We start from the raw sequence: 23,056 nt of genomic DNA, 5'->3' as shown, positions 1-23,056 counted from the left end.
ATATGGTGTCAAATTTTTTAATGAACTGCGATTCCTTGAACTTGGTGGAAGATATGAATATTAACCTCTTAACTTTCTTCAAAGTTATAATCTGTCTCAACGGATAGAAATCCCTACAAGAAAAACAGCTAATACTCATACCCTTATTGATATCTTGGTAACATCAGAAAAGGATGATAAACAGTCAGTTGAAGTTTTAGATATTGGTATCTCCGATCATCTTGCAATTATTTGAGAAATTATATCACTGGAAACAACATCAAAATACAAAACAGTTTACTACCGTGATTTCCGAAATTTCAACCAAGATGATTTTTTCAATGATCTCCACCTCTTTGATTGGGATATAATCTTTCACTTCGAAATAGTAGATGCATTGGTAGAGTTTTTCACCACAAACACATCAATTCTTTTCAATGCCCATGTCCCAGTTAGGTCTATAAGAACAACAAAACCGCCCGCTCCAAGACTTACCTTCAACATCAAGGAAATTATTAAACTAAGAGATAATGCTCTTGGAAAGTTCAAAGTAACCAAATCTCATAGAGACTGGACGAGCTATAAGGAACTCCGTAATTATACCACCGGAGCAATCCGATGTGAAAAAAAAGCCTATTAAAAATTCATTTCAAGTGACGGAAATTCCAGTTTGATCTGGGGTACTTTAAGAATACTTGAAATTTTGAAAAATAAACACAGCCCTAACCATTCCCTAGATTTATCAGATCTGAATCAAATAAACTCCCACCTCACAAATATTATTCGTCCTGCAAAAACTCATCATCATGAAACACTTATTGAAAGCTATATTCAGACCTATGATGGACCTACTTTGAATTTTCGCAGAGTGACACCACTCCAGACTCAGCAATACATCAGTGGTATGAAAAGTAACTGTGCTGGATCCGACAACATTTCTCTCATTATGTTAAAGTATATTGAAAATTATTTTATCAACCACATCACACACATATTCAATTCCTCTATAAAAATCTGTTCAAAATCTGTTTAAAATCTGTTTTCCATTAACCAGCTGTCGCACCCCTACGAACGACAACCCTCAGAAGTCGAAACTTGTGCGAGCTAAGGATTAACAAAATCTTACCTTTTAACGTGCGATTCCTAACACGGGTAGGACGATAGCAAGTGAAGATCGATCGTTCAGACTAGGGCTCGAACCATCGACCAACACGGCAGTCAATTCGAGTGAGTGAACAAAGCACCCACGCCGAACCGCTTGGCTACCGACCGAAACAAATCATTTTCCTTCAGCATGGAAACATGCAATTGTACTCCCTTTGCCAAAATGCGAAAATCCAACTGAATCATCTCATTTGAGGCCAATTATCAAACTGCCTATCCTATCTAAGGTGTTCGAGCGGATACAAGGGTTTATTGTGGCTCACACTACACTCGACCAAATAAACCCAACTTCTTAACGAAGCTTCGGCTTCTTAACGAAGCCGATTAGTTCGTATGGTGAGTGGTCTTTCAGGTCAGATGGTGAGAGTACGGATCTGCCGAACTCTAAGAACCTGATTCAGTCCCCAGCAGGGCAGGTACAAAGTATATGCGACACACACTATTTTCCGACAGTCCAAGTCTCTGCATATGATGATTCAAATGACAGTGACCTGTAAGAAGGCCTGTTAGACATCGTAGTTCATCCCCACTATAGTCCAACAACTGTTTGGTATCAAGCTTCGAAGGGTGAATAAACGACTTGGAGTGAGACAATCCTGGAAGATTCCGCCAGAAGTTCATGAATCTTCTTGCCATCCAGGTGTTCAGTGTTTGTTTGACAAATCCCAAAGTGATTCCAATGACAGGTTCTGGTCCGATGAAGCCTTTTGCAACACCCTCCTTTGCAAGAGAGTCAGCAACTTCATTGCCTTCCAGGCTAGTATGGTCATGAATCCAGACCATAGACAACCTGTTAAGTCTTCCTATCGAGGAGAGTGGTTTTTGGCAGTTTGCTACCAATTTAGACGTTGCTCGGTAGGAGCCAAGAGCTTTCAACGCCGCTTGACTCTCCGAGAATATTTTTATTGACTTGGGAGTGAGGTTGGATTTATCCAATCTCTCCGCACACAATTCAATAGCGTAAATTTTCGCTTGAAATACAGTCGCATAAGTGCCTAGGTAGGTAAATAACTCTGTTCTGGGTCTGCGACTAAAACACCTGCACCAGAACCGAAAGGTGTTTTTGTTCCGTGAACCAACAACTATCTGCTCTTAATATTTCCTTCTCCCGTATGATCCAGTCCTCTATACTCGTGAATAGTACTTTATAAGGCAGTTCGCAGTTGACAGTTGGAAGCATAAACTTAGAGGTCATTTCCAGAATGCTGTGACTTCCAATGTCAACCAACAGTCTGTTGCACTCTGTATTGAATTGATTTCGGCAATTGACAATGTGTACAAGTCTGTATGCAGTCCATTTAGCCTTTCTCTCCAGAAAAATGTGGAGAGGAGGATCTCCATGGCCGCTGACGGTGTGGTACTGACGGCACCACTGATAGGTACGCTAACAAACAAAATTGTTGAATTTGAGACGATATCGATCCACATGAGATCCAAGAGCGTCCAATGCATCCCGAAAAATTCAGTTTGGTGGGGATTCTGGGCTGGGGGCGTCATCGCTCCATATTTATTTAAGAATGATGTTGGCCAGGCCATCACTGTCAACGGAGAGCTCTATAGATCGATAATTACCAACTTCTACTGGCCTGTTTTGGATGATTTGGAAACCAACGACATGTGGTTTATTCAGGAGGGTACTACGAGCCATACAGCTCGTGCCACTTTGATATTCTGCACGAGCAATTTGAGCGCATTGTCATCCATGTAAAGGTGATGTGAATTGGCCACCGAGATCGTGCGATTTGACACCGTTAGATTTTTTTGTGTGATTTTGTCAAGTTGAATTTATATGCAAATAAACTACAAATCACAGCGGATCTCAGAGCCAACATAACATATGCCATCGGTCAAATTCAGCTTGATTCATGCACTGTAGTTATGGAAAATTGAACTTTCCAGATGCGCTACATCCAGAAAAGCCATGGCGGACATTTGTATGATGTTATATTCCACACATAATTTCGTCAATAGGTCTCTCAAACGTTGATAGCTCACACACACACACTGAGTTTTATTCAAATTCAAAGAAGAAAGCTCCTAATGAAAGAACTCATACATCGATTTTAATGAAGCTTCATCGCATATACTGAAGCTGGTTCTGTTTCAGTTGCAGTGAAGTTGTACCAGTAACATTTCATGAACAACTCCACAAATGGTGCAGAAGAATTCTGTGTACCAAAAATCTAGCAACATCAAATAATTTCGATGACTGTGTCAAGGAGAGATCTAAATTTGAAATTAACTCTTCAAAACTGCCAAAAAACATCAACTCTTTAGCAAAGTCGCTAAACTCATTTGGTTTCTGATGTGCACTCAAATGATGTCAGCGATTCTGTAGGTGAACGAACAGAAAGCTTGTGCAAGAATTTCGTCTGTGAAGCACGATGATTTCTCTTCTAGGTTTTGTTGATTGTCGCTTCTCCATGGTTTATTCTTCAAACCATTGAAAAGTGACTTCTCGATTCTCAACTAATCCATTCTGATAAAATATCCGTTTTAAATTCTCACAGATGCTTTGTACGTAACCTCAGTATATTGTTAACATTTTCACTGCCAAATTCAGACATCTACAACCTAGGCTCCCTGTTCAGTGATCCAAAGCTCTTTCACAAGCTGTCAAACATCAAATACCCTCAATCGATTCTGCGTACGTACATCAAAAGCCTCTGAATGGCTAATAAAGGCTGAAGGGTTATTTTACATTGGCGTATTATATATCCCGTGCTTCCCTAGAGGTAGAACGTTATACCTACGCATGTAATATTCCTCATCATACCCGACATATCCATAATTAGAACCTAATCAAACTTCTGAAATAGTAAACATATATTACATCTCTAGATAGTATTACATCACGCTACGTAACGGTGGAATTAAATATTCTCCAGCTTGATTCCAGGAATGCCTCTATCTAGCGAAGAGATAAGATATTCCAAAGTAATATTCAACATCATCACGCTGAATTTTGTCTGTATATAATCACGTACAATGAGGAAACTTCACAACTTTGGCTAAACTTAAATTGGCCGATGCCGGAAAACTGGTGAACGGTGAGATGTGTGAATGGGCTGGCTGCGGAAAGTTATCAAGAGCCTACGGGTATCAACTTTGTTATTCAACTAGTATATGTACTGCGGAATGGCAGTGTGAGAACGAATTAAGGCGATGAGAAAATACAGGGCGAATCTTGGCTGGTTCTAATTGGACTAGTTCTCAAATAGAAAGACTTAATATCTCCTGCGGTATCGACCAGTTGATGATTGAATCATCTATCCAATGAATCTCAGATCCCATGATGAATTATATAAATATAATTGGACCTTGGACTTCGAAGTTCCACAGAGCTCAATCTTGAGGATATTATTATTTTGCATCTATTTCTATAATTTACCACAATTCACACTATGAAGATAGTGACCCTTCCTCATTGAGAACTTATCAAACTTCAGATCTATTTTTTATTACCAGCATCAACGTAAATGATTGAAGGGTGAGAATTGGATTTAGGGACAGCTCATAAATCAATATTTTATGTGAAGACCTGGTTAGTTTTCAAGGTAGAAAGAGTTTAGTGGTTCAATATTTTCTGTTCTCCAAATGATATATAGAAATATTGATGTGAGGCCTCTTCAGTAGAGTTTTATGACATTTTGAAAACTATTTTTTTAATCACAGTGTTCTGCTGCAGAATATAGCTTCGATTTCCCAGCTTCTCAATGGTTCAAACCATATCCAGAGAATCGAACACAGTTTGCAGAAACTGCATCATACAAATCCTATAATATGTGTACCCCAAAGTTGGGTTATTGGCCCGTCCTGATTTTACCGAATGTGAATGCCATCACCCAGCTAGGAATCTCTAAAAATGGTAAGATCTTCGCTGACAAAACGAATGTGTTTTGGAACGATAGAAACCACGAATCAAAATATCACTCATTCTAACTGAAATCAAGAACTAGGGTGTCGCAGAATTGTTAGTCCTCAACATTCAGAAAACATTATTCTAGAGTATCTCATACATATTCAAATCAACAAAAAACGATATCACTTATATGATTTTCAGTGAGTCAAATCTAAAGGTATCGAATCGACAGTTTCATGTTGATTGTGTGAATATAAATTCACTTGTAGCTTTTTCACAAATATGAGCCTCAGCCAGATATTTAAAAACTCTATGGCAGCGTTTTACAGACCAGAAAAGTCATTTATCAGACCGCATTTTCATTGGAAATGTAAGAGATTGAAATCAGGTTGAAATCAGGGGAAATACTACTGAGCTTCGACTGGTCTGCTTATACACGATTGGTCCGGTCAAAATTGACTGATAATTGTCGAAGTATTTTCAGCAGACATATTATAGTCCCGTTAATTTACTATTTGAATATGACGTATTTTCAATGAGGTGTTGTTTTCCACAATGGAATGTCCAAAACTTCGAAAAATGTGCCTTGGAGAGAGCGGCTGTGAAATGATAAAGAACAGTTAAACGTATTTCCTACAAATCTGAATTTTATCACCAGAAAATCCAAAAAGTAAAGAAATAATCGCATTCTTGGATGTGCTGGTGAACCAACGCAAAGAGTGTACAGGAACAGACACTGCAACCACCAGTCACGGCAAAGGATAAGTATAACAGGCCACCAAAGAAACTCTTGATGATTCGTCAGTGGAAAAGTTTTCTTGGCTCATTTTCCGAATGTCAAAGACTATGCTGGAATCATTCTAGAAAACAATTATTAAAATCAATACTCAGACCAAAGGAAACCACCAGAGGAAGCTGAGGATCTCAGAAAGCATTCAGGAACATCAAGGTTATACCGGATCTCTTCTAGAATAAGATTAGTCTACATAAGAACCAAGAAAAGAAGTGTCACGATCGAAGTCTCTGAACACACGAGAAATTGTGAACTCAGGCATAACGACAGAGATATGGGTGAAAGAGGAATGGACGAACATTGGCAGGCAGGGAGAGAGAGTGAAACGAAAACGATTTGGTCAGTAAAAGAAGACGGGGGAGGTTGAGAGGTAGAAAGATAAGCAGTAGTAATGAAGTAGATTTCAGCAGATTCTTTTGTGATTCCAGAGAGAAGATAGTGAAAAGACACTTGTGATGCAATGTTTGGAACGTTTGCATCTTCAAGAGAAAGTTTAAACTCAATCATCACCTTGGAACACGTATCGAGGTGTTGAATATAACGCTTTGGTTATTCCGAACATTCCAGTTATCTCCGATGATGCTGACCTGGTTGAAGAAACAAGAGTCGATGAACTGTATTATCAATTTATTCCAAGCCGCAGAATGAAAATCATTTGAACTTTGTGACAGATCCTAATTTTGTACATAAGACGCCTCACATGAAAATTGACCCAACGCCTCTACTGCGTGAATCATTATCATTTGAAATTACTGTTTTCTCAAGTCTAACCAAAACTTTTTTCTGGAAATAGATTATTCTTTACAGATATACAGGCTGCACTCTGTGCCTTGAGGAATTGTAAGAGTGACAGAGTCTGACTTGGAAATGTGAAGAAATTGGCCGACAAAAATTTGCCTACAAGTCAGACACGTTGGAAATCACAGACAATGAAAAGACCGTTGAGTATGCTGAACATAGATCATCAACGCGATATTTGAACATAAAACCAAGTTTGGGAATCGCAGGAGGTGGGGAATATGTGAACAACCAAGAAAATCGAGGGAAATATGATAAAAAATCTGCAAACCAGACTAAGGTTGCAATATTTTCTGGAGGGTTGAAACCAATGGAAAAGTTGAATATCATGGTTGGTCTGATTACATGCCTGTGCTAAAGTAGCGGTTCACATTAAATTTGAATCGCTGAATACTAAATCCATTCGGCGAATGGCTCTTTTCTGGATGGAAACCGATAGCTTCAGGGTATGCTCAGGGGCGGAGCTCCATACATGAGAACAATACTCCTAAGAAGGTCTGATCTGAGCTTTATGAAGCATTGAATGTTGCTGAGGAGAGTAAAGTTTTCTGGTGGGGGACAGTGTTCCAAGCTTTTGAGGAGCAGTCTTTGCAATTCCAGCGATATGATTGTGCCAAGATGTATTGGTGTCCATTTCAACCCCCAACTAACTTATTGAAGCAGAAAGCGGAATTGTCATTTACCTTTCTGGAGCCTGTGTTTCTGTGGCATTGAATCAAACCTGGTTATTCATAGATCCTCATTAAGATATGCAACCTCCTGCTGCCGGTGAACATGTGTATTCGCAGCCGATAATATAGGAATAAAATGAAATGACGAGACAAGTGTGCTTTCGTCAAGGAAGCAATATATTGGAATCTCTTTCCAATAAGTTGTTTATTGCAAGCATGTTATCAACACTCGATACAGTCTCCGTTCAATGAGCCGATACGTATATTTTATGCTCATTAAGTGGACAGCATAACAAAAATTCAGCTTGAATTTAACTGGTTTGGACTTCCATTATCTACTATATAAAATGATTTGAAATCCGTGAAACAACTAAAAAAAAATAATTAGAAATGAATAGCTGAAAATAACAATTATATTAAGCAAAATAAACCTGAAATGAAATAATAGTGAAATAAACTACAAGTAAAAATATAACAATTGAATGAATAAAAATAAAGGAATGAAAAAAGAAAATGATGAAAAGTTTAGAGATTCCAAGTCACGTTAGTTCACGACGTTTCGATTGTTAGTATCTACAATCGTCTTCGGGTGATGACTGGACTGATTTCTCCGAGAGATGATTATTTATAGGTCGTTGAAATACTCTCACTTATCCCTGCTTTCCATTTTCCGCTTCACTGGTTTCGTGGGAGATGACCGTTTTGGCGGGAGTTGGCCAGTTTTCGCTCGATGATGGGTTTCCATATGTTACGTATTTCTACGCTGGCCTGGCTGAACATGTTGTTGGACAACATGTATGCGGCTTCCTTGAATTTTCTCCTAAACCAATGTTCCTCTTTGTGCAAGATCTCAGCTTGGGACCACTCGATGTTGTGTTGATGGGTCCAAACATGGTCTGCTATTCCTGATTTGCTGGTTTCTCCTCGCTGTGTGTGCTTCTTGTGCTGGGCAATGCGAACATTCAATGGCCTCTTAGTTTCACCAATATAAGATTTTCCGCACTCACATGGTATCCGGTAAATGCAATTCTTGGAATCGCAGTCCGCGTTTGGGGGCCTGGTTTTCGTGAGGCTGCTACGGATAGTGTTACCGGATCTGAAACAGGTTCTGATGTTGTACTTGGAACCAATTCTTCTTATCCTCTCCGATAATCCTCTGATGTAGGGAAGTGCAAGCACTGGTTGTGACGGCTTCTCTTCCTTGCGAGGCTCCTGCTGTCTTTTAGCTAAAATATTTTCTATCATCGCTTTGGAGTAGTCATTCCGTTGAAGATCATTTTTGATGATGTCTAGTTCCTTCTCGAGACCTTCCTTTGTATTACAGAGCCCAAAAGGACGGTCTAATAGAGTCTTGATGATTCCTCTTTCAGTCGATTGATGGTGGTTGGATTCGTGGTTCAGATACTGTCCTGTATGAGTGGGTTTTCGGGTAGTGTCGATCCTCTTCACCAAAATGCCCAAGAATGGCAATTCGTCGTGAATTTCCTTCTCCATTTTGAAAGTGATGGAAGGTCTCACGCTGTTGATGTGTTTCAGGAAGGCGTCTAGTTCAGTGTTCCCATGGTTCCATATTATGATATTATCAAGGTGTCGTCAACATATCTCAACCAGACTCGGGGTTTCTTGTGGGCTTCTTCAATGGCCAGAGTTTCAAACCACTTCATATATATGTTGGCTATGACTGGTGAAAGTGGCGATCCCATTGGCAGTCCCCCATCTTGTGTGAAGAATTCGTCCTTCAGTTGGAAATAAAAGTTTCGTACACAGCATCCTAGTAATTCCATACTTCTATAGGTAGATTCTTTCTCTCTTTCAGGTTCCCGTCTTCGGATAGCTTTCTCTGTATGATTTGGAGTGCTTCTTCGACCGGAACGTTGGTGTGAAGGCTTTCCACGTCGAAACTAATTAGTTGATCTTCCTGTGTAACCTCAATTGACCCTGGTAGTTCGACAAAATGCCTTGAATTCTTCACAAAAGACGATGTTTTTCCTTGTAATGTTTGTATTGAGGGAAGTAAAAATCTAGACAAGTTTTGAGTAGCCGAATCTCTGGAGCTGATGATCGGTCTAAGCGGAACGTCCTTCTTGTGGATTTTGGGTAGTCCATACAAGTGAGGGGGCTTACTGTGGTGCGGTGTTAGCCATGATCTTTCCTTGTCCGAAAAATAGACTTGGTGTTTTTTCAAAATCTGGTACAATTTCCTTGCGATTGATGCAGTAGGGTCCGTGCGATCTTCGTGTATCGTCCCTTCTGAAGAACCTCTTCGATCTTCTGTTCGTAGAGAACGGTATCCATTACCACAGTAGCGTTTCCTTTATCTGCAGGTAGGATCTTGATGGTGTTGTCTCTACGTAGGCCGTTCAGAGCTCTACGTTCTTCATTGCTGATGTTAGATGTTGGAACTGGTTCTCGATCCAGCTGTTCTCTAATTTTCCATCTGAACTCTTCTGCCTCGGTCTGGTCAATAAGGGAACTGGTGGATTCCACTGCAGTAATTATCTCCAGAGTGGGCACAGATGTTGGCGTAATGGCGAAATTCAGACGTTTCCTCAACAAGGATTCCTCTATTCCCGTGAGCGGGCGGTAACTCATGTTGATGACGTTGGTGGCTTTATAGTTGTCCTGTTTTCTGTCTGTATTTGGGCATTGTTTCCTCACCAACTTCCCCCACTTTCTGTTGTGGGTATTCTCCATGTCTAGGCGGATTTTCAAGCACGTGCTTTCAATCTTGGCAAAGATTGGTCCATGATCATCTTCCAATGTCTCTCTTCTTATTCCTTCGAATCGTTCTGTGGCATCCTGCAACAAAGTTGACCTCTTCCAACGGTGATAATTGATTTGGGACCTTATCAGTGCTCGACTGGCGCGTTCCAATATGCGTTTAGCTCTCTCTCCTGGGATTGGTGATTTCAGCAGAAAACCTTTGGGGATGATGTTGTTGTCTCTCGCTCTGCACAGAAAACTGAGGTGAGTTTCTTCCTTTGTAAGCTTGACCATAGTCTTCTCATATCCTCGGAATAAGTCGCTGGTTCCGGGTCCGTACCGGGTATTCAACGTTTGTTTGAAGGTGATTGACAATGTTTCATGATGAATTTCACTGGTTCGGACTTCCATTGTCTACTATATAAAATGATTTGAAAACCCTGAAACAACTAAAAAAGAATAATTAAAAATGAATAGCTGAAAATAACAATTATATTAAGCAAAATAAACCTGAAATGAAATAATAGTGAAATATTATTATTCAATTGTTATATTTTTACTTGTAGTTTATTTCACTATTATTTCATTTCAGGTTTATTTTGCTTAATAAAATTGTTTTTTTTGTATTATTCTTTTTCAGTTGTTTCAGGGATTTCAAATCATTTTATATAGTAGACAATGGAAGTCCGAACCAGTGAAATTCATCATGAAAAATTGTCAATCACCTTCAAACAAACGTTGAAAATTCAGCTTTTTTATTGCAACAGCCATTTCACATACAGCTTCTTTCGATTATCGAGGCATATACTCGTTACATTCAATGAATAGTATGAGCGCTGTTCTCACGGAGGAGTCAAGTATTGAAGTGTAGCAGTGTACAATCCGTTGCTTCCTAGAGTGGAATCAATGCAGTGATTATACCAAATCATAACTACAAATATGGAACCATAAAGACTAGATAACAAACAAAATCATTCCCATAATGTTGTCGATAGCACAATATCCACAAGCACCAATTTGCTAATTGAATTCCATCTGGAAATCAGAACAACGACAGTAAAACTGGTCATATTCCTATAAAACTTTATAAGATTGCTGACTATTCAAAGACATTTCATTACATGAGTGTATATTCCACATTCAATTTTTATCGACCTCTATAATAGAATGTTCCAACTATTTACATCTATGTCTAGCTATACTAATATAAATGTGAAAGTTTGTGAGGATGGATGTATGTATGTATGTACCTATGTTTGTGGCTCTTTCACGCCTAAACGACTGAACGAGTTTAGATGAAACTTCACATGAATAAAGTCTATACATCAGAATAACATATAGGTTACAATTTACAAAGGTTTTGTGCGATTTTGGTCATAATATAACGATAAGTATGAAGTAAAGTCGGAAAAATTCTCACTCCCTGAGTGCTATCTTGGCGTGCGCTGCCTGTACCGTTGGAGTTACATGCAGATAATGTACCGTAAGACTGTTCCTCTTGAATAGTTCAAAATGAAAGTCCGCGATAGCATATATCTACCTCTTATGTGGTAGCCACTACTGAGCCATAAATACAATTGAATTGGATACTTTTTACAATGCACATTTTAGAATATCTGTCAAATTTTTATGAAAATTGATACAACTGTCGTTTTAAGTATTCCATAGAGATAAACTTCGTTTTCAACACTGAGTAATTTGGACGAATCATTTAAAAGTTATCAAGCCGTCACGTCGCGTCTACTTTAAGACGACGGGAGAAGATGCGCTGGGCTAGACGGGCGGTCTGAGCAATGAAGCGCCATCGCCGAGTACGCGACACAAACGCGTGAGGGGAAAGGTCATTGACGGTTGTGTTAGTATTGCGAATTACATTATAGGTACCATAATTCGATTCTCGAAGCTATTCATTACTTTGTGCAGTTGGCTGCTGTTTCAGTTACTGTATTTTGAAGGTAAAATATAAATTACCATCTGTTGCCGAAGCTACTGAACTTATAATCTTGAAATATGCAGGTAAATACTTTATACAGGGCTTTTCATGATGAGCGTCAATTAGCCGTTTCTGACAAACTATTCAACCGATCAACCTAAAAATTTCACAGTATGCATAAATCAATATGACCTACACGCTTAAAATATTTCAGACGAAGCGGCGTTGTCGCTTCTACTATAAAGTAGCGGCTTCTTTGATTTTTCAAATGAAATACCCCGTATATAATATCACATTATGATTCATTATCACTTTGTCAACAAATTCATATTATTTCCCTATACCTATCTATTACCGTTTAGAAAATAAAAATTAATTTCGATAATTTTTTTACCAAACATGAACTTTTATAAATGCTGATAATCTTGAACTCTCCTGCACTAAAACGATCAAATTTGAAATGAAGTGGGGTGATACTATGAGGATCTTCACTCCGAGTCATATTTTCATTTGCCTCATACAGGGTCTTCAAAAAATGCAGATACTTTGATCTCATGAAAAAATGAGTGGAACTCAATTTTTTCAAATGGAACACCCTGTATATTTCAACATTTTTTAGATTAACTTTGTTCAGATAATATTATTTCTATTTTGAATCGTTTTCGAGATAAACTGTTTCAAACGGAAACTGACGTGGTTTTCTTGCTCGTTTTATTGAATTCATCACTTATTTTGGATATTCAACATTTTTTTATACTTAGTAATATTTCCTCTTGGTCCAGTTTTTTAACTGTCTCAGATCAGTCAATTCGAAATTGGTATGTACCTACCTTAGATAAAGTTACAATTTGTATATATTGAGGTATTGGTCTCTAACGTACAACAGTACACATTAATATTTTTTAATAGTGTGCTTTGGAAAAATGAATAAACCAATTATTCAACGTCAGACTTTCGTTGGTGGTTTTGACTGATTGTGATAGCTACCAATTATAATAGAATAATGTCAAGAATTGGATACAGTAATGAAGATTCCTTGAACCTATTAATAATTTATGGTGAGTGCAATAGAATTGCAAGTAGAACATGCCGAGTATTTCATGAAAGATATCCACAACTTCCGAAGCCGAATAATAATGTGATAAATCGACTACTAAGAAACTGTAGGTTGAATGGAACCTTCCGTCCAAAAATCATTCGTAAGAAGACTTAAGTGGATAAAGATGGTATAACAGTTTTGGGATACTTTCATGCATTTCCAAATGCTTCTCTGCACGAGGCTGAAAGGGAGATAGGTATACCCTACGTGACAATTTGTCGAATTCTTAATAAGCATAAATGGCGTCCCTAAGTTCTACTGTGTCCAACATTTGAAAGAGGCTGATTTACCTCGTAGAGTGGAATTCTTTGAATGGTTACTTGTCAAGACTCAAGAGTATGAAGTTCACAAAAAATGGAGTTTTCAATAGACACAACAATCATTATTGGGCGCCAAAAAATCGCCAAAGGGGTTTTCAAGAAAGATGGCAATTCAATGTATTTTGTGCCATAAAGAATGAGTCATTTTTTATATCGAGTTTTATGATGATAATTTGAATGCATCAAAATATGAAGATTCACTGAGGAATGGAATTCAAATGATTTTAAATAATAGACCAGCAAGAGAACGTGTATGGTACCAAATGGATGGTGCTTCACCCCATAATTCTCATTCAGTCAGCGAAGCTTTAACCGAAATCTTCGAAGACAGATGGATTGGTAATAATGGACCTCTCCGTTGGCCTCCTAGAACACCAGATGGCAATCCATTAGATTATTTCGTGTGGGGTTTCATTAAAAATATGGTTTACTCTACTCCAATAACAACAATGGAAGATATGAAATCGAGAGTTACAACTGCTTTCAATAGTTTGACTCCAGATTTGATCAGAAGCGCTACACATGACAATCTTTTGAAGAGATTACATGTTCGTTTAAGTAGAGGTGGAGATGTGATTGAACATATTCTGAAATACACTGACGATTAAATTAACTCATTGATTTATGGGTTTATTATTTTCAGTTCGTGTTTCAGTGTTAATAAAACTATTGTTTGAAGAGAAGTTTCATTCGATGGTTGAGGAGTATTTTAATAATTATCTTTTAATTGTATTATATGTGACTAATTGAGAAACAGCAAACGGAATCTGTTTCACAAAAATGAGTGATGAACAAGGAAACCATGTCAATTTCTGTTTGAAACAGTTTATCTCGAAAACGGTTCAAAATAGAAATAGTATTATCTGAACAAAGTTATTCTAAAATTGGATGTAGAGCTCAAAAATGTTGGAATATACAGGGTGTTCCATTTGAAAAAAATTGAGTTCCACTCATTTTTTCATGAGATCAAAGTATCTGAATTTTTTGAAAACCCTGTATGAGGCAAATGAAAATATGACTCGGAGTGAAGATCCTCATAGTATCACTCCACTCCATTTCAAATTTGATCGTTTTAGTGCAAAAGAGTTGAAGATTATCAGCATTTATAAAAGTTCATGTTTGGTAAAAAAAAATATCGAAATTAATTTATATCTTCTAAACGGTAATAGATAGGTATAGGGAAATAGTAGATGAATTTGTTGACAAAGTGATAATGAATTATAATATGATATCATATACGGGGTGTTCCATTCGAAAAATCAAAGAAGCCGCTACTTTATAGTAGAAGCGACAACGCCGCTTCGTCTAAAATATTTTAGGCGTGTAGGTCATATTGACTTATGCATACTGTGGAATTTTCAGGTTGATCCGTTGAATAGTTTGCCAGAAACGGCTAATTAACGCTCATCATGAAAAGCCCTGTATAGCGTAAATAAGCATCAAGAAAGTGGAGCAGAGACTCCCATCTCCAAGGGGGAAAAAGGGGTTCAAACATTGTATTGAATTTCGTCAGTATTGAAGTTGGAAACCTGAAGTGTTGGGTTAATGACAAATATTGTACCTAATCATTGTACATTACATTTTTATGCAGTATTATGATGTTGTTTCAATCAAGCATAGATCTTTTACTCAGCATCTGAAATGTTTTCTGAAGCCTCTCACACATTTATTCTTTCCGATCCTCTATGAAAATATTTTAGTGTCCTAAAGTAAAAGCAGAACTCCAAGATTTTTTGGTTTTTTGTTCCTTTTCTCAACAGTCTTTTCGTGTATAAATCTAAAGGGCTATATTCAAGTACTTCTTCATCACGTGCCTTAAAAATTTCGACTGAACTAACACATTCATCAAAGTGACAGCTGATACCTGGCCTTTGACCTCACTTTTATGATTGTTTATAACTCGTTAAGGCTATACTTGCAACGGTGCTAGTGCAAATATAACTAACAAAAATCAATGTCGGTATTTTTGAAATCAATGGGAGGTTACAAAATATTTTAAATCAGGAAAGGAATCGTATTTCGTGTAAAAAAAATGTATTTGTGAATTGCAAAGCGCTTTCGGCTCTTACGCCATCATCAGTGCGATACCTGCAAGTACGTAATATTCAATGATATTTATTTCAATTTCAGATTGAACTTTAAATTCTTTTAATATTGTAGAATTACTTACTTGTCAAGTATATACAAGAAGATCCTGCTGTCTTAAGGTACAACAACTTTAGTTGAAACCACTCTGAGTGGACATTAACATGAACATCACAATAAGCAAACATTTGCACAAAATGTGAATATTGTTGTTTGAATATTTTTAAAATTATTTTTATAGAAAACCATCTCCAACGTGCCGAGTACGAGGAGGAGAAGGAAGTGAAAATTCGACATTGACATAAAGTCTTCAACTATTACAGAACACATTTGGTTTGACAAATGATATATTTAGTGACCACAGTACGTAAAGTTTTCCAAAGTACTGTGGTCACTTAATATATCATTTGTCAAGCCAAATATGTTCTGTAATAGTTGAAGACTTTATGTCAATGTCAAATTTTCACTTCTTCCTCGTACTCGGCAGGTTGGAGATGGTTTTCTTTAAAAATAATTTTAAAAATATTTAAACAAAAATATTCACATTTTGTGCAAATGTTTGCTTATTGTGATGTCTATGTTCATGTCCACTCAGAATGGTTTTCACTAAAGTTGTTGTACCTTAACACAGCAGGATTCTTGTATATACTTGACGAGTAAGTTTTTCTACAATATTGAAATAATTCAAATTTCAATCTAAAATTAAAATAAATATCATTAAATATTACTTACTTGCAAGTATTGCACTGATGATGGCGTAACAGCCGAAAGAGCTTTGCAATTTACAAATAAAAAATTTTTACATGAATAATGTCGAGTCTAGTCCTGATAAATAAAACTGAAATTTGAAATTAATCTTCTCAGGATATATTAGTAATCATTTGTAATAATTGAAATGAACATGCATTGAAGCAGTTAACGTAAAAACAGTAACAGTAACAAATTTGTCTGATGAAAATGATTGAGTAGTTAACAAAAACTAGAGAGAAACGGGTGTCATCACTGAAAATGTTGATTTTTTCATTATTATGTGTTATACCAATTACCAAAATCAAGAAATTGGAAGTTTTTCCTGATGAAATTTTGTTGTAGGTTGCACTAGACAAAGTTTCAGTACTTTCAATGCAACTTAAATCGATCTTCGTCATCAATTTATTTTGGATCTCATCTCTGTCTTGAATGATTTCCTTTGCAAAATACTTTTGAAATTTCTGGAGACTTTCTTTTGCATTTCCTGATGAAGAGAATGTACAATGTTTCCTTCGCACTTTTTACCCTGTATCGTTATCTCAGAACGAGTCATAGAGAAGTTATTCGACTCTAACGTTGAATCCCAATAGACTGGTCGTTCTCACGGTCATTTTTTGCAGTGAACGTATGCAACGCAGGTGTTTCAATCCGATATTCATTTGACCATGCAGTCCCCAGAAAAACTAGTAGTTGAAATTTCTCGTTTCTCATTTCATGAACATCATAAATAGACTGAATTATAATGATAGGACAGAAACGGATTGGCCCTGTAGGTTCACTTTCAGGTTTCCGGATTGTAATTGTTACCAAGAGTGATTCGAAATATTTTTATTCACTACTGCTCAAAAGATAATAATTTATTTATTTATTCATTTATTTTCAGTAGATTCCAAACCGGGACAAACCCAAGAAGAGTATTCGCAAATGATGGGGTGAAAATAATAACAAATAATTTGAATGTTATAAATAATATGTATTATCGTGTAAAAAACAGTTATTATTCAAGTGCAGTGCAAATTAGAATAGTTACATATGGAAATGGTGATTGTATGAAGTTTGAGAGACGTGGTGAAGGTTGGTTAGAAAATATGTCAATTTCTATTGATTTGGATATAGAGTTGTAGGATTCACACCTATTTAGGGGAGAATTCAAATAGTAATTAATTTTACTTTGATTTGTTTGGAATGATTATAATCCTCTGGCATACAGAGGTACATTAATCAATTGATTCAATATAGAACTGGCTGTCCAAACAATTATTTATTATTTTATATAGGAACTTGAAATCAGCTTTTTGGCGTATATTCGTCAAAGATATCATATTGAGTTGTATTTGAATTTGTAATGAATCTTTGAGATTATGAAAGAACTTTCTATTGATATAGGCGACAACTGATTAACGGAAAAAACAGATTTCAAACAGATTTTTTAAAACAGATATAGGTGAAGAATTTGCTTTGTATAAATTCAAGACTTCCAATATACGAGATATACAGGGGGTTTCAAATAACTGAAGCACTAAGCTGGATATTTACATAGGTCATGTAAAGTGTATGAACAGAGTTAGTATTACGGAAGTCGTGACAAGTTCTGATCAGAAAACCAGAAGCTTTGTTGGCTTTTTTGTCCTTATAGGACAACACTGCAGTAACGTGAGTTACAAATTCAGAAAGTAAAAAAAGGGAGTATTATTTCTCAGTTATCATTCATAATAATCATATGCGAAACTTATGACGTAGAAATAATAACTTAAATGTATCATCCATCATATTTTGGATACTTGCAGTCCTGAAAAGATCTTCCATACTATTTTGAATAGTTTTCACTTTGTCTCATCACTCAATATTCTAAGTTTGTTTGAAGGTGATTGACAATGTTTCATGATGAATTTAATTAGTTCGGACTGATAAAAAAGAAAAATTAAAAAATAATAGCTGAAAAAACAATTATAATAAGCAGAATACCTGAAATGATATAACAGTGAAATAAAATAGAGTGAAAATAGAACGATTGAACAAAACCTAAGAATGAAAATAAAAAGGTTAGAGATTCCAAGCCAAGTTGATCACGACGTTTCGATTGTATCTTCAATCGTCTTCGGGTGATTTCAAATTATTTTATATGATATCAATCGTTATTCAGCCAACATCATAAAAAAAAATATCGACATGATCAACATAGTTGATAGCTATTCCTCTCTCGGAAACGGTACGTCCAACAAGTATGGTTGAAAAAAACCAAAGTTGGCTTTTAAGGGATGCAAGATAATGTTATTCTCAGATCGACTATTTTACCAAACGTTTCTGAGATATTTGCAAAAAACTGAAAATATCAGATTTTGTTTCTTGCTCTACCGCCTCCATTTTCAGTACTATAAAAAAATGACGACACAACTTTTTGATTTATTTCATGTTTTCCATAATCTGGTTCAACCCATTTTTCAATGCGACGTTTTGTTCAATGAAATCCATCACCAATATTTTTTTTGATACGAACCTGTAGGTATATTTTTTCATACATTTTCATACATTCATACATTGACATATCACAACATATCTATTTTTCGACTTTTCTTTTAAAAAACACTTCATCAAAACTCCATCATTCAACTTTTGGTGATGTGTTTTTGGAAAAAACATCGAGAAATACATATGGTATAATATATCAATGGTTTCTTTGATTTTGTAATGACAATAACTACCAAAATGTATAAGAAATATACTCGTTCGTATATATTATACGATATATATATATATATATATATATATATATATATATATATATATATATATATATAAATCAAAAAGGAAAATTTGTGGGTGGATTTGTGAGTGTTCTGTCCACAAATTTTCCCTTTTGATTTATATCATACACACTCAATAACATCTTTATCTCTGAATTTATATCCTGGACCCGGAAGTCACGCAGGTAGCTATAGCTGCCTACGTGGTGATGTTAGATGATGCCTGGGAATGCTGTCTTCTAATTGAAACCACAAATGTGCGGTTAGCTCCTGTTGGTGACACCGTGCATATGTGAAGTTTTTCATTTTTGGTAAACAGTTCTTGTCCATCTTTGCAATTGGCTGCACCGCGCTGATGACGCCAATAGCCAGAAACACGTGTCCGTGGTTTGCCTCCATTTTTTGAGTGTTCTGTCTACAAATCTTCCATTTTGATTTATATCATACACATCTCAATAACATATTAATATATCAGTGCTAGATTGTAATGAAAGGCACGTCGCATTGGAAAATGAGGTGAACCAGATTATGAAAAAAAAATAAATAAAATGAAGCAAAGCGTTCGTTTGTCATTTTTTTATATTATTGAAAATGGAGGTGATAGAGCAAAAAATGAAATCTGTCATTTTCAGTTTTCAGCAAATATCTCAGAAGCGGTTGGTGATTTTATCGATCTAAGGATTCCATTATGTTGCATTCCTGAAAAGGCAACTTTTGTTCCATTCAACCGTCCTTGTAGGACCTTCCGTTTTCGAAATTGCAATAGTAGTATCAGCTGAAAAAACGGCGTATAGTCCCCTTCATACAATATCTAGTAGCAGTGATGTAAATATAGTTCAAAAAATAAAATACTCATCGCGGAAACACAAACGATTTTTTCCAGCACTTGCGGCAATTGCTTTATATCCGACGATCGACTCGTTATCTCTCTAAACATGGCATCCGCGAATAAAATTAAATCATCTACTCGCATTCGCTATTTTTCCGGAAGAAAATTCTGCATAATCGCATAGATGTCCATGGAATTCAGATTAACTAGTAGCTCAGTATACATAACGATAACTTGGAAGAGTGTCAGGTTGTAAATAGTTGGCCGTGGCCTTGTCATGCTCGCATCTGGCATTGTGCTTAACCTTCGTCGTTGCAGGAATACCCGTTGGTTCCTGCCAAGCGATCGGGTTTTTGCAGGACTGGCGTATTTGATATCGACGAGATGGAAAATGATTGTGTGTGAGATGAAGAACAAATTGCACCATCAATTCAACAAGGTTCGTTCATTCGGATTGAGATTTTAAATTTTTACTGCACAGTCATTTTTTTATGCCGAGTCGCAACAAAGTTGATGAAATGATTTTTATTCTGAAATGAGCAAAATGAGTCTATATAGGAGATGGATGTTGAGATTACGACTCCAACTGACCTCCCTGTGGATTTAGATCAGTAGCGAGCCCACAGAGGAGATGGATGTCGAGTTCACGACTCCAACGGACCTCACCGTGAATTTAGATCAGTAGCGAGCCCACAGAGGAGATGGATGTCGAGTTCACGACTCCAACTGACCTCCCTGTGAATTTAGATCAGTAGCGAGTCTACAGAGGAGATGGATGTCGAGTTCACGACTCCAACTGACCTACCTGTGCATTTAGATCAGTAGCAAGCCTACAGAGGAGATGGATGTCGAGTTTACGACTCCAGCGGACCTTACCGTGAATTCAGTTTGGGAGCGAGTCTACAGAGGAGATGGATGTCGAGTTCACGACTCCAACGGACCTAACCGTGAATTCAGTTCGGGAGCGAGTCTACAGAGGAGATAGATGTCGAGTTCACGACTTCAACTGACCTCCCTGTGAATTTAGATCAGAAGCGAGCCTACAGAGGAGATGGATGTCGAGTTTACGACTCCAACTGACCTCCCTGTAAATTTAGTTCAGGAGCGAGAGCGATGGCGTACGCAAAATCTGTCTCGGGCCGGGGAACTAACCCCCATGAGAAGGTTAGCAAACGTTTGCGCTCAAGTGAGGTATCACCAAAACCAGAGGCGAGAAAGCCCTGTACGGCTGAATCTAAGGCATCGTCAGTTGTAGCTGACGTGCAAAACCCTCATATGGAAAGGTTGTCGTGGGTATCAAGGTGGGAATCTTGCAACTTGACTATCCGACTACCTCATTAACAGAGCATATACTTTGTGCCTGCCCCGCTGGGGACCGAATCAGGTCTTCAGAGTTCGGCAGAGCCGTACTCTGCAGAGCCGTACTATCTGACCTGGAAGACCACTCACCATACAAACTAATCAGCTTCGTTAAGAAGCTGGGTTTGTTTGGCCGAGTGAGAATAGGTGTAAGCCACAATAAAGCCTTGCGGTGAAGGATCGAATAAATTCGCTCACTTTGGACCTAACCCAACCTAACTTCTAGAGAAACGGGAGAAAATATTAGGTTTTCGTTATTTATTTAGAACATTTTGGACAGCTGGTTCGTGATAACCATTCATTTGTCATACCAACAGCAACATTTATGTCTTTCGTTAATATCGTATCTTTCATTCATTTTTGTTTTGGTCTCTAGACAACTATAAATCAAATGACCAATTTTATTGCGAAAGGGGCGGCTGGATTGTATAGAGATCACGAGGGTGAACTTTTTTGGTGAATTCATTGTCATATTTTTCTCTTCGGAAGAATGAGGCATGGTATTCAGTGCAGTACACTGTTTTTTTTTCAAAATGGTTAATGAAACCTCATTGTGTTTATTTTTATCCACAGTCTCTTGAAATTTTTCCACATTCTAGTTCAAAACAATTGGTTGGGTTCGATTCCAAGCAGTCGAACAACACGTAAAATAGGTGCTGCTCAGTTGGGTGGCTGAAATTGTCGAGGACCAGCTGAATTTTCAGTGAATGTGCCCAATAAATTCTAAAGAACCTTTGAATCCTGATCGTCAGAGAGCTTTCAATTTTTTTTTTGCAGTGGTGACCAGAAGAAATTAAACAGCAATGTTCAGTGAGAGAATTGTATGCAATAAGATGTTTTCAATCGGTAAATGAGAAGAATTTTCAACTATACTCATTTTTTTTCGTGAATCATAGAATTGAAAAGATCTATATAGTTTTTCCAATTTCGGATTAAATCATCAAATGATGAGCTCTTATTTGGGTTTTTTGGGTGACGAGTAAAGCGGCTGAATTTACATTTCGAATTATCAAATGAGTGTGAAATGATTACTTCCATTTCAAGAAATTTTTATCGAAATCTTTTCGAATAGTATGTAGTTCATTCATGAAAAGAACATCAGTACTACCTGGAATGGCGGGATGTTGATCAAAAAAATCACTTGCAATATCGGATATATGTTTGTATCATAACTGATTGTGGAAGGTTCTGTCAGTTAAATCCAAATCCAAAGCCATAGGCTTTCAAAGACTTTGAGCCAGAAGCTTCTTTTTGTATCAACATATGAATTCAAAAGTACATCAATTATGTCTATATTAAAGAAGAAAGTAATACATATCATGAAATTATGAAACAACAAAAATTAATTGGCGTTCCGGGGATGCTTCATTGATTCCAGTGGCTCGTTTGCTTTTTCAGCTGCAGGAAAACCCGAAAAAACCTGCAGCATCACATCATCTGAAGATCTTGATTTGCCAATATCCTCTCTTACATAAAACAAAATGTAGGGTGTCTCTAGAGGCTAAAATAAATTCAAGACATCGCCTGAACGCTTAGTGACAACTATCGTCAAACTTAAACCAGTTCGTTTTGTCTTTTACCAATGCATAATAATGACCAGATTCAACGCCGGAACCACAGAGACCAATGAATGCATGAAGATTATAATAGTGGTCTGCTAAATTGAAGTGTTCATCTATTTCGAACGTTCGTAAGAGTTTGGTGCTTCCATCAAAGGTTGAGTCATGTTTGAAGATCATCAGTGTTATCATTAGATTGACTCGTGCCTCAGCTATACTGGTTTCCTTATGAAAGTTAGTTAGTTTGGCGCATATTTGGCAATACAGGTAATCATCACCCGTTTTGCTACAACATTTACTACAGAGTAAAAAAAGTGAGGATTTTTTCAGCAAACGATCAACAAACATAAGACGAGATAGACTGTGTGGAATCTTTCAATTCAGAGCGATCAGGAGTATTGATTCTGC

Source organism: Leptinotarsa decemlineata, unplaced genomic scaffold, assembly GCF_025532065.1.
Source record: "Leptinotarsa decemlineata unplaced genomic scaffold, Ldec_3_MD MMD2_tig00001719_RagTag_RagTag, whole genome shotgun sequence".
Taxonomy (NCBI): domain Eukaryota; kingdom Metazoa; phylum Arthropoda; class Insecta; order Coleoptera; family Chrysomelidae; genus Leptinotarsa; species Leptinotarsa decemlineata.
Note: the sequence above shows the minus strand (reverse complement) of the source record.